At 44.3% G+C, this 14975-nt stretch overlaps 1 pseudogene; it reads left to right on the top strand.

Moving 5' to 3' along the window:
* Positions 1–14975, top strand: part of LOC121538192 — a 67017-nt pseudogene that overhangs the window by 7013 nt on the left and 45029 nt on the right.

The raw sequence follows: 14975 nt of genomic DNA, 5'->3' as shown, positions 1-14975 counted from the left end.
TGGTGCTGGGGCTTCCTTGGTTAATCGCCCATGACCCCACCATTTCATGGCAACAGAGGGCTCTTAAGGAGTGGTCTGCCCAGTGTGTTGGGTGATGTCTAGGTGTTTCCGTAGGGGCGACCACGGTGGAGAGTCCGAACCAATTGCCCGCACTGCACATTCCTCCTGAGTATTATGATTTGGCAATAGTGTTCAGCAAGACTAGGGCGACGCGATTGCCACCTCATCGACAGGGGGATTGTGCGATAGACCTCCTGGCAGGTGCTGCACTTCCACGTAGTCATGTGTATCCTCTGTCTCAAGAGGAGAAGGTGACTATGGAGATATACATAGCCGAGTCTCTGAGACAGGGATACATACGGCCCTCCACTTCCCCTGCGTCCTCTAGTTTATTTTTTGTGAAGAAGAAGGATGGAGGGTTGTGCCCGTGTATTGATTACCGTAGTCTCAATCAGATCACTGTGAAATACAGTTATCCACTCCCTCTGATTGCGAGTATGACGGAGTCATTACACGGAGCGCGTTTCTTCACAAAACTGGATCTCAGGAGCGCCTACAACTTGGTGCGTATTCGGGAGGGAGATGAATGGAAGACAGCATTTAGTACCACCTCGGGTCACTACGAGTATCTCGTCATGCCATACGGGTTAATGAATGCTCCTTCAGTCTTCCAATCCTTTGTGGACGAGATCTTCCGGGATTTGCATGGGCAGGGTGTAGTAGTGTATATTGACGACATTCTAGTTTACTCTTCTACACGAGCCGAGCATGTAGCCCTGGTGCGTCGAGTGTTGGGTAGGCTGTTGGAGCATGACTTGTATGTCAAGGCAGAAAAATGTCTGTTTTTCCAGGAGTCCATCTCCTTCCTGGGCCATCGATTGTCCGCGTCAGGGGTGAAGATGGAGATTGACCGCGTTTCAGCCGTGCGTAATTGGCAGACTCCAACCACGGTTAAGGAAGTGCAGCCTTTTTTTGGGTTTTGCCAATTACTACCGGAGGTTTATCCGGGGTTTTGGACAGGTAGCAGCTCCCATCACCTCCCTGCTGAAGGGAGGCCCGGTGCGTTTGCAGTGGTCAGCTGAGGCGGACAGGGCGTTTAGTAAACTGAAGGACCTGTTCACCTCTGCTCCTGTGCTGGCACATCTGGATCCCGCTTTAGCGTTCCAGGTGGAGGTGGACGCGTCAGAGGCCGGTATTGGGGCTGTACTGTCTCAACGTTCAGGCACCCCCCCCTAAACTACGGCCCTGCACTTTTTACTCTAAGAAGCTCAGTCCGGCAGAACGTAATTATGACGTGGGGGATAGGGAGCTGCTCGCCGTGGTTCAAGCCCTAAAGGTGTGGAGGCATTGGCTTGAGGGGGCAACACCCTTTTCTCATTCTGACTGACCATCATAACCTGGAGTACATCCGGGCAGCTAGGAGACTGAACCCTCGTCAGGCTAGGTGGAACATGTTCCTGGCCTGGTTTGTGTTTAAGCTCACGTACATCCCCGGGTCCCAGAACGGTAAGGCAGACGCCCTGTCCCGGCGATATGATGTGGAGGAGAGGTCCATTGAGCCCACGCCCATACTGCCGGAGTCTTGTCTGGTGGCACCGGTGGTGTGGGAGGTCGATGCGGAGATCGAGCGGGCGTTACGCACCGACCCTACTCCTCCAGAGTGTCCTGTGGGGCGGACGTACGTTCCGCTCGAGATCCGTGATCGTCTCATATACTCGGCTAATACGTCACCCTCCTCTGGACATCCTGGTATCGGCCGGACGGTGCGCTGCCTTAGTGACAAGTACTGGTGGCCAACTTTGGCTAGGGACGTGAGGGTTTATGTTTCCTCCTGCTCGGTGTGCGCTCAGTGTAAGGCACCTAGACACCTGCCCAGGGGGAAGTTACAACCCCTACCCGTTCCACAACGGCAGTGGTCTCACCTCTCGGTAGACTTTGTCACGGACCTTCCCCCCTCCCAGGGGAATACCACCATTCTGGTCGTTGTGGATCGGTTCTCTAAAGCCTGTCGTCTCATCCCAATGCCGGGTCTCCCTACTTCTGGCACTACGGGGTACCCGAGGATATAATGTCTGATCGGGGTCCCCAATTCACCTCTAGAGTCTGGAGGGCGTTCATGGAACGCTTGGGGGCTTCGGTTAGCCTTACCTCGGGTTTCCACCCTGAGAGTAATGGGCAGGTGGAGAGAGTGAACCAGGATGTGGGTAGGTTTCTGAGATCATATTGCCAGGACTGGCAGGGGGAGTGGTCGGGATATATTCCCTGGGCAGAGATAGCCCAAAACTCCCTCCGTCATTCTTCTACTAACCTGACACCTTTCCAGTGTGTGTTAGGTTACCAGCCAGTTCTGGCACCTTGGCATCAGAGCCAGATCGAGGCCCCTGCGGTGGACGAGTGGTTTCGGCGCTCGGAGGAGATGTGGAATGCTGCGCACGTTCATTTGCAGCGTGCCATCAGGCGGCAAAAGGCGAGCGCCGATCGCCACCGCAGTGAGGCTCCGGTGTATGCACCAGGAGACCGGGTCTGGCTCTCGACTCGGAACCTGCCCCTTCGCCTGCCCTGCCGGAAGCTGGGTCGGCGGTTTGTAGGGCCATTTAAAGTCCTGAGGAGATTGAACGAGGTTTGTTACAGGTTACAATTGCCTAATGATTATCGTATTAACCCCTCGTTCCATGTGTCTCTCCTCAGGCCGGTGGTAGCTGGTCCACTGCAGGACAGTGAGATACAGGAGACCCCTCCGCCCCCACTGGACATCGAGGGGGCTCCGGCGTACTCAGTCCGGTCCATCGTAGATTCGAGACGTCGGATGGGGGGTCTGCAGTATCTCGTGGAGTGGGAGGGGTACGGACCGGAGGAACGGTGCTGGGTTCCTAGGAGGGACATTTTAGATCCCTCCCTCCTGACGGAGTTCCACCGGAGTCATCCTACGCGCCCTGCTCCGCGTCCTCCTGGCCGTCCCCGAGGCCATCCCCGAGGGGGGGGTACTGTCACGGAGACCACCAAGGCTGCTCCTCCTCCTTGCTCGGGCAGGCTTCGGCGTTCGTCGTCCCCGGAGTACTAGCTACTACCGCTTGATGTTTTCGATGTTTGTTTGGTTTTGTCTAGTTGATGCACCTGTCTTGTATTCTGTCTTGATTATGTCTCCTATACGTTCCCCTTTGTTAGGTTGCATTTTGTGTGTTATTGTCCGCCTGTCTAGCGTGTTAGGTTCTGTGTCCTTACCGTGTTCTGGTATTTGCGCACTTGCGTATTTGTTCTCACCTCTTGTGTTTTGGGAGGTTGTTATTTTTTGTGTATACCTTACTTTATTTTTGAGTAAAGTATTCGTGACTATACTTCTGTGTCCTGCGCCTGACTCCACCACCGCATCCACTACAGAACCCTTGACATTGCCTCAGCATTACAGTACTAGAACATAAAATAATAACTCTGAATCTGAAGATTGTTGTCTTTGGTTAATGCTTTATTGTATCTGTAAATATATGAGAGGACAAAATACAACTAATCAGTTTCCAGAGGTAAGTGCTTTCTCTCTCAAGTAAAATACTGCCACTTTTTCCAAACCAAAATATGATTTCAATGATATAATGTAGTTTATGTTTGTGTAACTTCTATATAATTTGGAGTATGATGACTCTACTTACTTTACCTTACGTTCTAACTTTTTTTATCAGACATTTGACAAGCTTTGATGTAGAAAGCTGTTAATATCCTGTCTTGTTTCTGGTATATTAATCAATAGATTATTTGAGACACACGGCAGTGTTATCTTCCCCATACTGCATTTAGTGAAAGATGGTAATTACAGTAATATACTGTATAGTAATTAATAGTAATAGTAATATATTAGTAATAGTCTGACTTACCCTGCCTGTTTCTCCATTTAGGTGAAGTCATGGGGTTCCAGAGGGCTTTCCTGCTCCTGGTGTTGCTGTGTGCCACAGTGATGGTACACGGTCAACCGGCCGACATTAGCCCTCGTTATCAACACTTTCTCCTACAGCACGTCAAGGGGGATATGACGATCCAGAAGTGTCAGGGTGTGATGGGCTACTTGGAGTTGGTCGAGCCTAGAACAACAAACTGTAAAGTGAAAAACACCTTCATTGCAGCCACATCAAGTCAGGTCCATCTGTGATGGTGGTGGCAGACCTAGTGGCGGCGGTCTGGTTAAAAGCACCAAAAGCTTCCCTGTAGTCGTATGTAAACACCAAGGTGGGGATCGTCATCCCCACTGTAGATATAGGGGTTCTTCGTCCACCAGGAACGTCGTCATTTCTTGTGAAGAAGGATGGCCAGTGCACTATGGGACAATATTATTATTGTCTAATTAAGATGATTGATATGAAGTGGCTCTTTAAAATAAAATCATTAATTTACCACCTGAATAACTGTCTACTGTTTTGTTCTTCAATATCAAGTAGTTAGATGATAAGCACACATTACTCTGGATTTTGGACAAATCGTCCTATTTAATTAGTTGATTAGTATCCATTGATCTCAGAAAGAATGACTAAATATTTATCTAGCCTCTAATCATGCCTTCACTGTGCTCAAAGTAACTATGAGATGTTGAATAGACAGAAGAACACAAAGTGAGGGTTTGATTGAATTTTTGTCCATATCAGTCTTTGAAGGGGGCCACCATGATTGTTTTGATATGTCTGTCAAGGCTAGGCTTCATTTATATGTCCCTTGTGAGATTAGATTCAGTTCATTCTGTAACCACATGATGGCAGTGATGTTCTGCTAGTGAGGAATAAGTCACTGACTTGATTTCAGCCAAAATGTGTGGCAATTCAATCTTGAATTTACAGTATGTAAGATCTTGTTTAGCTGTTTAATTACTTGATAATATACCTTGGAAAACAACAGAAAACCCAACAACTAAACTGTGGTAAGATACTGTGTGTCTTTTGCTGTATAAAACATTGATTTCACTGCCTCTTGAGTTACAATGAACTTAAATCAAAAAGCTTATTTCTTCTAAATCTGTCATACTAAACAAGGGTTTGTTTGATTTGACAAGTCCACAAGCTTACCACGAGCTTACCCTGTATGCAAAATGGTTCCAGTTTCTACTGAAAACCAATCAGCTTTTAACTTAAAAACAACAACAGTGGTTCACACACATCTACCTGAACTTTGAAGAGAGAGTCTTGTTTTTTACCTGCTGTCTGCGTCCTGATAAACCAAGTTACTGCTGTCTGTGTCCTGATAAACAAAGTTGCTGCTGTCTGTGTCCTGATAAACAAAGTTGCTGCTGTCTGTGTCCTGATAAACAAAGTTGCTGCTGTCTGTGTCCTGATAAACCAAGTTGCTGCTGTCTGTGTCCTGATAAACCAAGTTGCTGCTGTCTGTGTCCTGATAAACCAAGTTGCTGCTGTCTGTGTCCTGATAAACCAAGTTGCTGCTGTCTGTATCCTGAGGGGACCCCGTGTTGAGGGTCAGCGTGGTGGATGTGTTGTTGCCTACCTTCACCACCTGAGAGTGGCCCGTCAGGAAGTCCAGGATCCAGTTGCAGAGGGAGGTGTTCCTTAGCTTAGTGATGAGCTTGGAGGGCACTATGGTGTTTAACTTTGAGCTGTAGTCAATGAACAGCATTCTCACATAGGCGTTCCTCTTGTCCAGGGTTGTGGGTTCGATTCCCACGGGGGGGCAGTATGATTTTGTATTTTTTTTATGAATGCACTCACTAACTGTAAATTGCTCTGGATAAAAGCGTCTGCTAAATGACTAAAATGTGGTGGACCATTCATTCTTGATACACATGGGAAACTGTTGAGTGTGAAAAACCCAGCAGCGTTGTAGTTCTTAACACAAACCGGTGCGCCTGGCACCTACTACCATATCCCGTTAAAAATCCTTCTTTAACATGTCTCCCTTCATCTACACTGAATTAAGTGGATTTAACAAGTGACATCAATAAGGGATCAATGCTTTCACCTGGATTCACTTGGTCAGTCTGTGTCATGTAAAGCGCAGGTGTTCTTAATGTTTTGTATAGTCAGTGTATATCCTCTTCCTAACATGTCTAAAGTATTAAACCACAACATCAAAGAGATGGGTCTATGTTGACTGTGGAGACATAAACATCCAACTGAAAGACAATACTCCTATTACTCTCATGTCCACAACTCATATTTAAGAATGTACTTTTTTATTGTACATTTTTCTTTACTTGACTGTGTTTCTGAATGTAAATGCCTTCCTAGAATAATTACTGACCATAGCCCATTGTCCTTCACGTTAAATCTCAAACCTCCTATGCCAATAGCAAAGACATGGTGAGTCAACACAATATTACTTGAAGATAAGTTTACCTCATATTTCCACTATATGTAGTCATGTTTTTGGAAATAAATGTAGATAATGAAGTATGCCCAACTGTTAAAGCATATATGAGAGTTGTATCATGTCTTACTCTTCACATAAGAAAAATAAGACCCTTAAATAGATAGAAAGCTAGAAAAGAAAATCCACGTCCAAGAAAGAAATGCTAACACCCTTCAACAGTTGAACACTTTGAAGCTTGAATATAACACAATAAACACCCGATTTGCAGAGATTGCTGCGATGAAATCAGACAACAATATGTTGAGCAAGGTGAAAGTCTAGGGAAAATGCTTTCTTGGAAAATTAAGAAAGAGGAAAAGGAGCATACCATCCATAGCATTCAAATCCCAGATAGTAGCAACAGATCCTTTGAAATCAACTCAGTCTTTAAAAAAATTTATCACAAAATTTATCAATCCGAAAACAAAAGTTCAAAGGAGGATATAGACCATTTCCTTAACGATGCACTATGCAGAAATCACTCTGCCATTTCCTGGTTGCTAACATTCTAAAAGTTTGCCTAATTTCAGTTTATGTGAAAAAAACAAGCAAATATGGTATAGAGAATCATGGTACCATCTAAACCACTGTGAAATATGTTTTGAATTACCAAAAATATTGTATTTTCAGCTGTTTGAAGCTGGTGTACAAAACCAAAGTAAAAGATGCAAAAACTAAACTTAAGAAAGATTAGAAATAGCCAGTGGCGATTTTAGCATGTAAATCTTGGTGGGGCAAACTCCCCCAATTTTGTTTTAGATGCATGCCAGCAAAGCCACTACACAACAAAACAAACACTAAACAATACATTATTTCCACTATAACTGTGACAAACAGTGCCCACAAACTTTTAGGGCGTACACAATGCTGTCCCAACAGCAGAGCTTTCTTTTCAGCACCATGGAGTGAATCCTTACCACTGCTACACCTGGCTATCAGCAGAGTCTTGCCTGGCAGTGAAACAATTCATTCAGCCTCATTTACTGCCATTTTAAAAAACATGATATGGCTGACTTGCTTAAACAAATGTGGTTTCTACTGACAATTGAGATGTACAAACTATGGCATAAGGGGACGACGAGCGGAGAAGAGGCAATCCGTAATGTCAATTAAAACATTAATGAGCGAGCTAAGACGGAAGTAGTCAATATAACTATTTGTTCAGCACTTTTGAAATGTACAGCGATAGAATTCAGAACATGGGCCGTTCTTACAGTATTCTCCCTGTACAGCAAGTCAGAACCGTAGTATAAATAAAGGGGGCATATAAGCAGACAATGAAAGCTCTTACAATATTCTATGATGACATTACTCTAAAACAGGCTATATGTTGAATGTGCACCACCAAGTCAGAACAGTAAGCTAAGATATGAGGGGGAAAGGGGCCAAATTATTAGGGTGAGGAAAATGGGCTACTAACAGCTTAGTACACAACATACACTTGGTATTACTTTCTTAGGTACATTATACATATCCCCCTGGCATATTACATCATTTATGCAACAGCATACAATACATTTTTGGAATCACAGTTGTGCTGTGCTCACTTGAATTTGGCGCGGCGGTCCTTCTTGTGAGGAAATTTTGTCATCAAAGTCTGGCATTCTCTGGATTTATGGTGCTTTCAAGACAACTGGGAACTGTGAAAAAAACAAGGTTGAATCCTGACGTCAGTGATCTTCAGGTCGGAGCTCTAGAAAGAGGCCAGAGTTCCCGACTTGCAATTCCGAGTTGGATGACCATTCAAAGCGTATTTTCCCAGTCAGAGCACATTTTTTTGTGAGTTCCCAGTTGTCTTGAACTCACTGAAGTCTGAGATTTCCCAGTTCTGAGTTTCCAGTAGGTTTGAACACGGCAGAAGTCATGCTGGCTTGACAGCATGGCCAATGTATTCAACATTTTCTGGCCCATGGTGTTGCATGTTAATGTTTATCCTTTTTTAGCTTGGAAAAGAGACCCTTAAATCCAGACTTGGACCACACACCCTCTCCACCAAATAGCAGGCAGGGGAAGCAAAATAGGGATTGTTTTTCAACGCTCGCAGTTTGCCACTGATTCCTTCCAAATCACTCATTGTTGAATTTATCTTCATATGACAAGGCTTGAAAAGGATTGAACAGGATTTGCCAGTAGATTGAGGACGTTATTCATGATGATGACTGCTTGTCTAGCTTGCTAGCTAAGATTTTGAAAGTATGATGGTGACATGATCAGTCCAATCAAAGCTACGGTAGATATAACGGGATTTGACAACATTTTATCCGTGGCCAATGACCTTGAGCCTTCTTGGATGGGCACTTCTAATGTAAATCTATGGCAGCACACAAGGGGCTTGAACTTTTATGCTCTCCCTGTAGATTTTGTGGTAACGTTGTGTCCAAATGAGAGACAGAACACTGAGCCAATCAAGGCGCAACTAGAGAAGATTACCAACCCCTACGCTCTGTATTTTCCACTGGCTGCCTCTCCACCACAGAAAGCACTGAGCTAGGCTGAAACACCTACATTTTGGAGCTGCCTTGAAAGTGCTTGATGGATACTCACACAACAGAGGACAAAACAGAAAAAAAAATGTCTGATAAAACTGCAGTTCCTCACAATAAAATGACGGCTTTATTAACTCAATATAATTTTTTTTACATTGTTTGCAAACTGATACGTGACAGATGTACTAATGCCAAAATAACATGCAAAACAGGCACATATTTTGTTTATATACACTACCAGTCAAAAGTTTGGACACACCTACTCATTCAAGGGTTTTTCTTAGTTTTTACTATTTTTTACATAGTAGAATAGTAGTGAAGACATAAAAACTATAAAATAACACATATGGAATCATGTAGTAACGAAGAAAGTGTTAAACAAATCTAAATATATTTTATATTTCAGATTCTTCAAATAGCCACCCTTTGCCTTGATGACAGCTTTGCACACTCTTGGAATTCTCTCAACCAGTTTCATGAGGTGGTCACCTGGAATGCATTTCAATTAACAGGTGTACCTTCTTAAAAGTTAATATGTGAAATTTCTTTCCTTTTTAAATGGTTTGAGCCAATCAGTTGTGTTGTGACAAGGTAGGGGGGTATACAGAAGATAGCCCTATTTGGTAAAAGATCAAGTCCATATTATGGCAAGAACAGCTCAAATAAGCAAAGAGAAACAACAGTCCATCATTACTTTAAGACATGAAGGTCAGTCAGTACGGAAAATGTCAAGAACTTTGAAAGTTTCTTCAAGTGCAGTCGCAAAATCATCAAGCGCTATGATGAAACTGGCTTTCATGAGGACCGCCACAGGAAAGGAAGACCTAGAGTTACCTCTGCTGCAGAGGATAAGTTCATTAGAGTTAACAGACTCAGAAATTGCAGCCCAAATAAATGCTTCAAAGAGTTCAAGTCACAGACACATCTCAACATCAACTGTTCAGAGGGGACTGTGTGAATCAGGCCTTCATGGTCAAATTGCTGCAAAGAAACCACTACTAAAGGACACCAATAAGACGAAGAGACCTGCTTGGGCCAAGAAACACGAGCAATGGACATTAGACCGGTGGAAATTTGTCCTTTGGTCTGGAGTCCAAATTGGAGATTTTTAGTTCCAACCGCTGTGTCTTTGTGAGACGCGGAGTGGGTGAACAGATTATCTCTGCATGTGTATTTCCCACCGTAAAGCATGGGGGAGGAAGTGTTATGGTGTGGGGCACACTTAACCAGCATGGCTACCACAGTATTCTGCAGCGATACGCCATCCCATCTGGTTTGGGCTTAATGGGACTATAATTTGTTTTTCAACAGGACAATGACCCAACACACCTCCAGGCTCCAGCAGGAGAGTGATGGAGTGCTGCATCAGATGATCTGGCCTCCGCAATCCCCCGGCATCAACCTAATTGAGATGGTTTAGGATGAGTCGGACCGCAGAGTGAAGGAAAAGCAGCCAACAAGTGCTCAGCATATGTGGGGACTCCTTCAAGACTGTTGGAAAAGCATTCCAGGTGAAGCTGGTTGAGAGAATGCCAAGAGTGTGCAAAGCTGTCATCAAGGCAAAGGCTGACTATTTGAAGAATCTCAAATATAAGATATATTTTGATTTATTTAACACTTTTTTGGTTACTACATGATTCCATATGTGTTATTTCATAGTTTTGATGTCTTCACTATTATTCTACAATGTAAAAGAAAATAAAAATAAAGAAAAACCCTTGAATGAGTAGGCGTGTCCAAACTTTTGACTGGTAGTGTATATGTTATTATTTTATATTAATTTTTTAGCTAAACATGTGGGGCTCAAAACAGGTTGGGCACACATAGAACAAATCTACCAACACTTAAACTTGCTTTCAATGAGAATGACAGATCTATTTCTATGTGAATTTGGTCGGGTCACCTAAAAAGTTACATATTGCAGCATTAATAGGGCCATTTTACCAATTATAAGTGAACCAGAGAAAATGAATATGGATAGAAACAATACCCCAGGTGAATTGTTGGAGGACATCAATAATCTACAAAATGGGAAATCTCCTGGTAATGATGGATTCCCAGTGGAACTTTATAGACACTTTCGTCCCAAATTACTAAAGCCTATGTTACTTATGCCCACAGCAGCTCTAGAGAAAAATGAACTTCCCCAGTCACTATGTTTGGCTACAATCACCCTACTTAAAAACAAATATTTCGTATAGAAACAGTAACACAAAAGTTGATTCACTCAGATCAAACAGGGTTTATACGGAACAGGATGTCTTCAAAACAATCTCCTCAATTTTTTCAATATAATTAATCATACCAAAAGTGGCAGTATCAATAGATGCTGGAAAAGCATTCGATACGGTAGAACAAGCATATTTGGTGGTGTCATGCCCTGACTCAGGGGACTCGTATATGTTGAGTCAGGGTGTGTAGTTTCTATGTTGTGTATATCTATGTTGTAGTTTCTATTATGTCTAGATCTATGTTGGCTTGTGTGGTTCCCAATCAGAGGCAGCTGTCGCTCGTTGTCTCTGATTGGGGACCATACTTAGGCAGCCTATTGGCACTAGTGGGTTGTGGGATCTTGTTCCGTGTAAGGTATGTTGTTTGTGTGCTACCTAGGACTTCACGTATCGTTTGTTTATTGTTTTGTCGTTGTGTTTATTCGTTAATAAACATGTATGCATATCACGCTGCGCCTTGGTCCGTCCCGTCGATAAACGATCGTGACAGGTGGCTGTCTTAAAAAAGTTTGGTTTTGGTTCCGTATTTATTTCCTGGATTGAGCTACTGTACAAATCCCCCAAAGCATCTATATGAACAAATGGACAGATCTCTGAATCATCAAATCAAGTCAAATCAAATCAAATTGTATTTGTCACATACACGTGTTTAGCAGATGTTATTGTGGGTGTAGCGAAATGCTTGTGCTTCTAGCTCCGACAGTGCAGTAATATCTAACAAGTAATATCTAACAATTTCACAACATATACCCAATACACACAAAACTAGTAAGGAATGGGATTTAAGAATATATACATATATGGACAAGCAATGACAGAGCGGCAGAGATACAGTAGAATATTATAGCATAGAATGCAGTATATACATATGAGATGAGTAGTGCAAGATATGTAAACATTATTAAAGTGACTAGTGTTCCATTTCTTAAAGTGGCCAGTGATTTCAATAGGCAGCAGCAGCCTCTAATGTGCTAGTGATGGCTATTTAACAGTCTGATGGCCTTGAGATAGAAGCTGTTATTCATTCTCTCGGTCCCAGCTTTGATGCACCTGTACTGACCTCGCCTTCTGGATGATAGCGGGGTGAACAGGCAGTGGCTCGGATGGTTGATGTCCTTGATGATCTTTTTGGCCTTCCTGTGACATCGGGTGCTGTATATGTCTTGGAAGGCGGGTAGTTTGCCCCCGGTAATGGGTTCGGCAGACCGCACCACCCTCTGGACAGCCTGACAGGATGCTCTCAATTGTGCATCTGTAAAAGTTTGTGAGGGTTTTAGGTGCTAAGCCGAATTTCTTCAGCCGCTTGAGGTTAAAGAGGCTCTGTTGCGCCTTCTTCACCACACTGTCTGCGTGAGTGGACCATTTCAGTTTGTCGGTGATGTGTATGCCAAGGAACTTGAAGCTTTCCACCTTCTCCACTGCGGTCCCGTTGATGTGGATAGAGGGGTGCACCCTCTGCTGTTTCCTGAAATCCAAGATCATCTCCTTTGTTTTGTTGATGTTGAGTGAGAGGTTATTTTCCTGGCACCACATTCCCAGAGCCCTCACCTCCTCCCTGTAGGCGGTCTCATCATTGTTGGTAATCAAGCCTACTACTGTTGTGTCATCTACAAACTTGATGATTGAGTTGGAGACGTGCTTGGCCACGCAGTCATGGGTGAACAGGGAGAACAGGAGGGGGCTGAGCATGCACCCTTGTGGGGCCCCAGTGTTGATGATCAGCGAAGTGGAGATGTTGTTTCCTACCTTCACCACCTGGGGGCGGCCCGTCAGGAAGACCCAGTTGCACAAGGTGGGGTTCAGACTCAGGGCCTCGAGCTTAATGATGAGCTTGGAGGGTACTATGTTGTTGAATGCTGAGCTATAGTCAATGAACAGCATTCTTACATAGGTATTCCTCTTGTCCAGATGGGATAGGGCAGTGTGCAGTGTGATGGCGATTGAATCGTCTGTGGATCTATTGGGGCGGTAAGCAAATTGAAGTGGGTCTAGGGTGACAGGTAAGGCAGAGGCAATATGATCCTTGACTAGTCTCTCAAAGCACTTCATGATGACAGCGGTGAGTGCTACAGGGCGATAGTCATTTAGTTCAGTTACCTTTGCTTTCTTGGGTACAGGAACAATGGTGGCCATCTTGAAGCATGTGGGAACAGCAGACTGGAAAGGGAGAGATTGAATATGTCCATAAACACACGCATGCTCTGAGGGCGCGGCTAGGGATGGCGTCTGGGCCGGCAGCCTTGAGGGGGTTAACATGCTTAAATGTCTTAATCACGTCGGCCATGGAGAAGGTGAGGCCACAGTCCTTGGTAGTGGGCCTCGTCAGTGACACTGTGTTATCCTCAAAGTGGGCGAAGAAGGTGTTTAGCTTGTCTGGAAGCAAGATGTCGGTGTCGGCGACGTGGCTGGTTTTCCTTTTGTAGTCCGTGAGTGTCTGTAGACCCTGCCACATACGTCTCGTGTCTGAGCCGTTGAATTGCGACTCCACTTTGTCTCTATACTGATGTTTTGCCAGTTTAATTGCCTTGCGGAGTGAGTAGCTACACTGTTTGTATTCTGCCATATATTCCCAGTCACCTTGCCATGGTTGAATATGGTGGTTCGCGCTTTCAGATTTGCGCGAATGCTGCCATCTATCCACGGTTTCTGGTTAGAGTAGGTTTTAATAGTCACAGTGGGCACAACATCACCTATACACTTCCTGATAAACTCAGTCACCATTTCAGTGTATTCGTCTAAATTATTTTCGGAAGCTACCCGGAACATATCCCAGTCTGCGTGATCAAAACAATCTTGAAGCGTGGATTCCAATTGGTCAGACCAGCGTTGAATAGTCCTTAGCACGGGTACTTCCTGTTTGAGTTTCTGCCTATAGGAAGGGAGAAGCAAAATGGAGTCGTGGTCAGATTTGCCGAAAGGAGGGCAGGGGAGGGCCTTATAACCATCCCGGAAGTTCAAATAGCAATGGTCGAGGATTTTGGCAGCGCGAGTACAACAGTCGATATGTTGATAGAACTTTGGCAGCCTAGTCCTCAAATTTGCTTTGTTAATATCCCTGGCTACAATAAATGCAGCCTCAGGATATGTCGTTTCAAGTTTGCATAAGGTCCAGTGAAGTTCATTGAGGGCCATTGTGGTATCAGCTTGAGGGGGGATATACACGGTCGTGACTATAACCGAATAAAATTATCTTTGGAGATAATACGGTTGCCATTTGATTGTGAGATATTCGAGGTCGAGTGAACAGAAGGACTCAAGTTCCTGTATGTTACTACAATTACACCATGAGTCGTTAATCATGAAACACACACCTTCGCCCTTCTGCTTCCCGGAGAGATATTTATTCCTGTCTGCGCGATGAATTGAGAACCCATCTGGCTGGACCGATTTCGACAGAATATCCCAAGAGAGCAATGTTTCCGTGAAACAGAGTATGTTACAGGCCTTGATGTCTCTCTGGAAAGAAATCCTTGCTCGTAGATCGTTGACTCTGTTAACCAAAGACTGGACATTAGTGAGTAGTATACTTGGAAGTGGTGGGTGGTGTGCACACCTCCTAAATCAAACCAGCAGGCCGTTCCGAGTGCCTCTCCTCCGCCAGCGATGTTTTGGGTCAGCCGCTGGAGTCAGTTCAGTTGCCCTGGGGAGAGCAAACAAAGGATCTGCTTCGGGAAAGTCGTATTCCTGGTCGTAATGCTGGTGAGTTACCGCCGCTCTGATATCCAATAGTTTTTCCCGGCTGTATGGAATGATGCAAAACACTTTCTGAGCTAATAATGTAAAAAAAATACATCAAAAAAACAAAATACTGCAAAGTTTCCTAAGAGCTAGTGCGAGGCCGCCATCTTCATCGGCGCCAGGAGTACTATAATTTTTTATTTAACCTTTATTTAACCAGGTAAGCCAGTTGAGAACAAGTTCT

The sequence above is a fragment of the Coregonus clupeaformis genome, chromosome 3 (assembly GCF_020615455.1).
Source record: "Coregonus clupeaformis isolate EN_2021a chromosome 3, ASM2061545v1, whole genome shotgun sequence".
Taxonomy (NCBI): Eukaryota; Metazoa; Chordata; class Actinopteri; order Salmoniformes; family Salmonidae; genus Coregonus; species Coregonus clupeaformis.
This window is presented reverse-complemented; position numbering and strand designations above follow the sequence as displayed.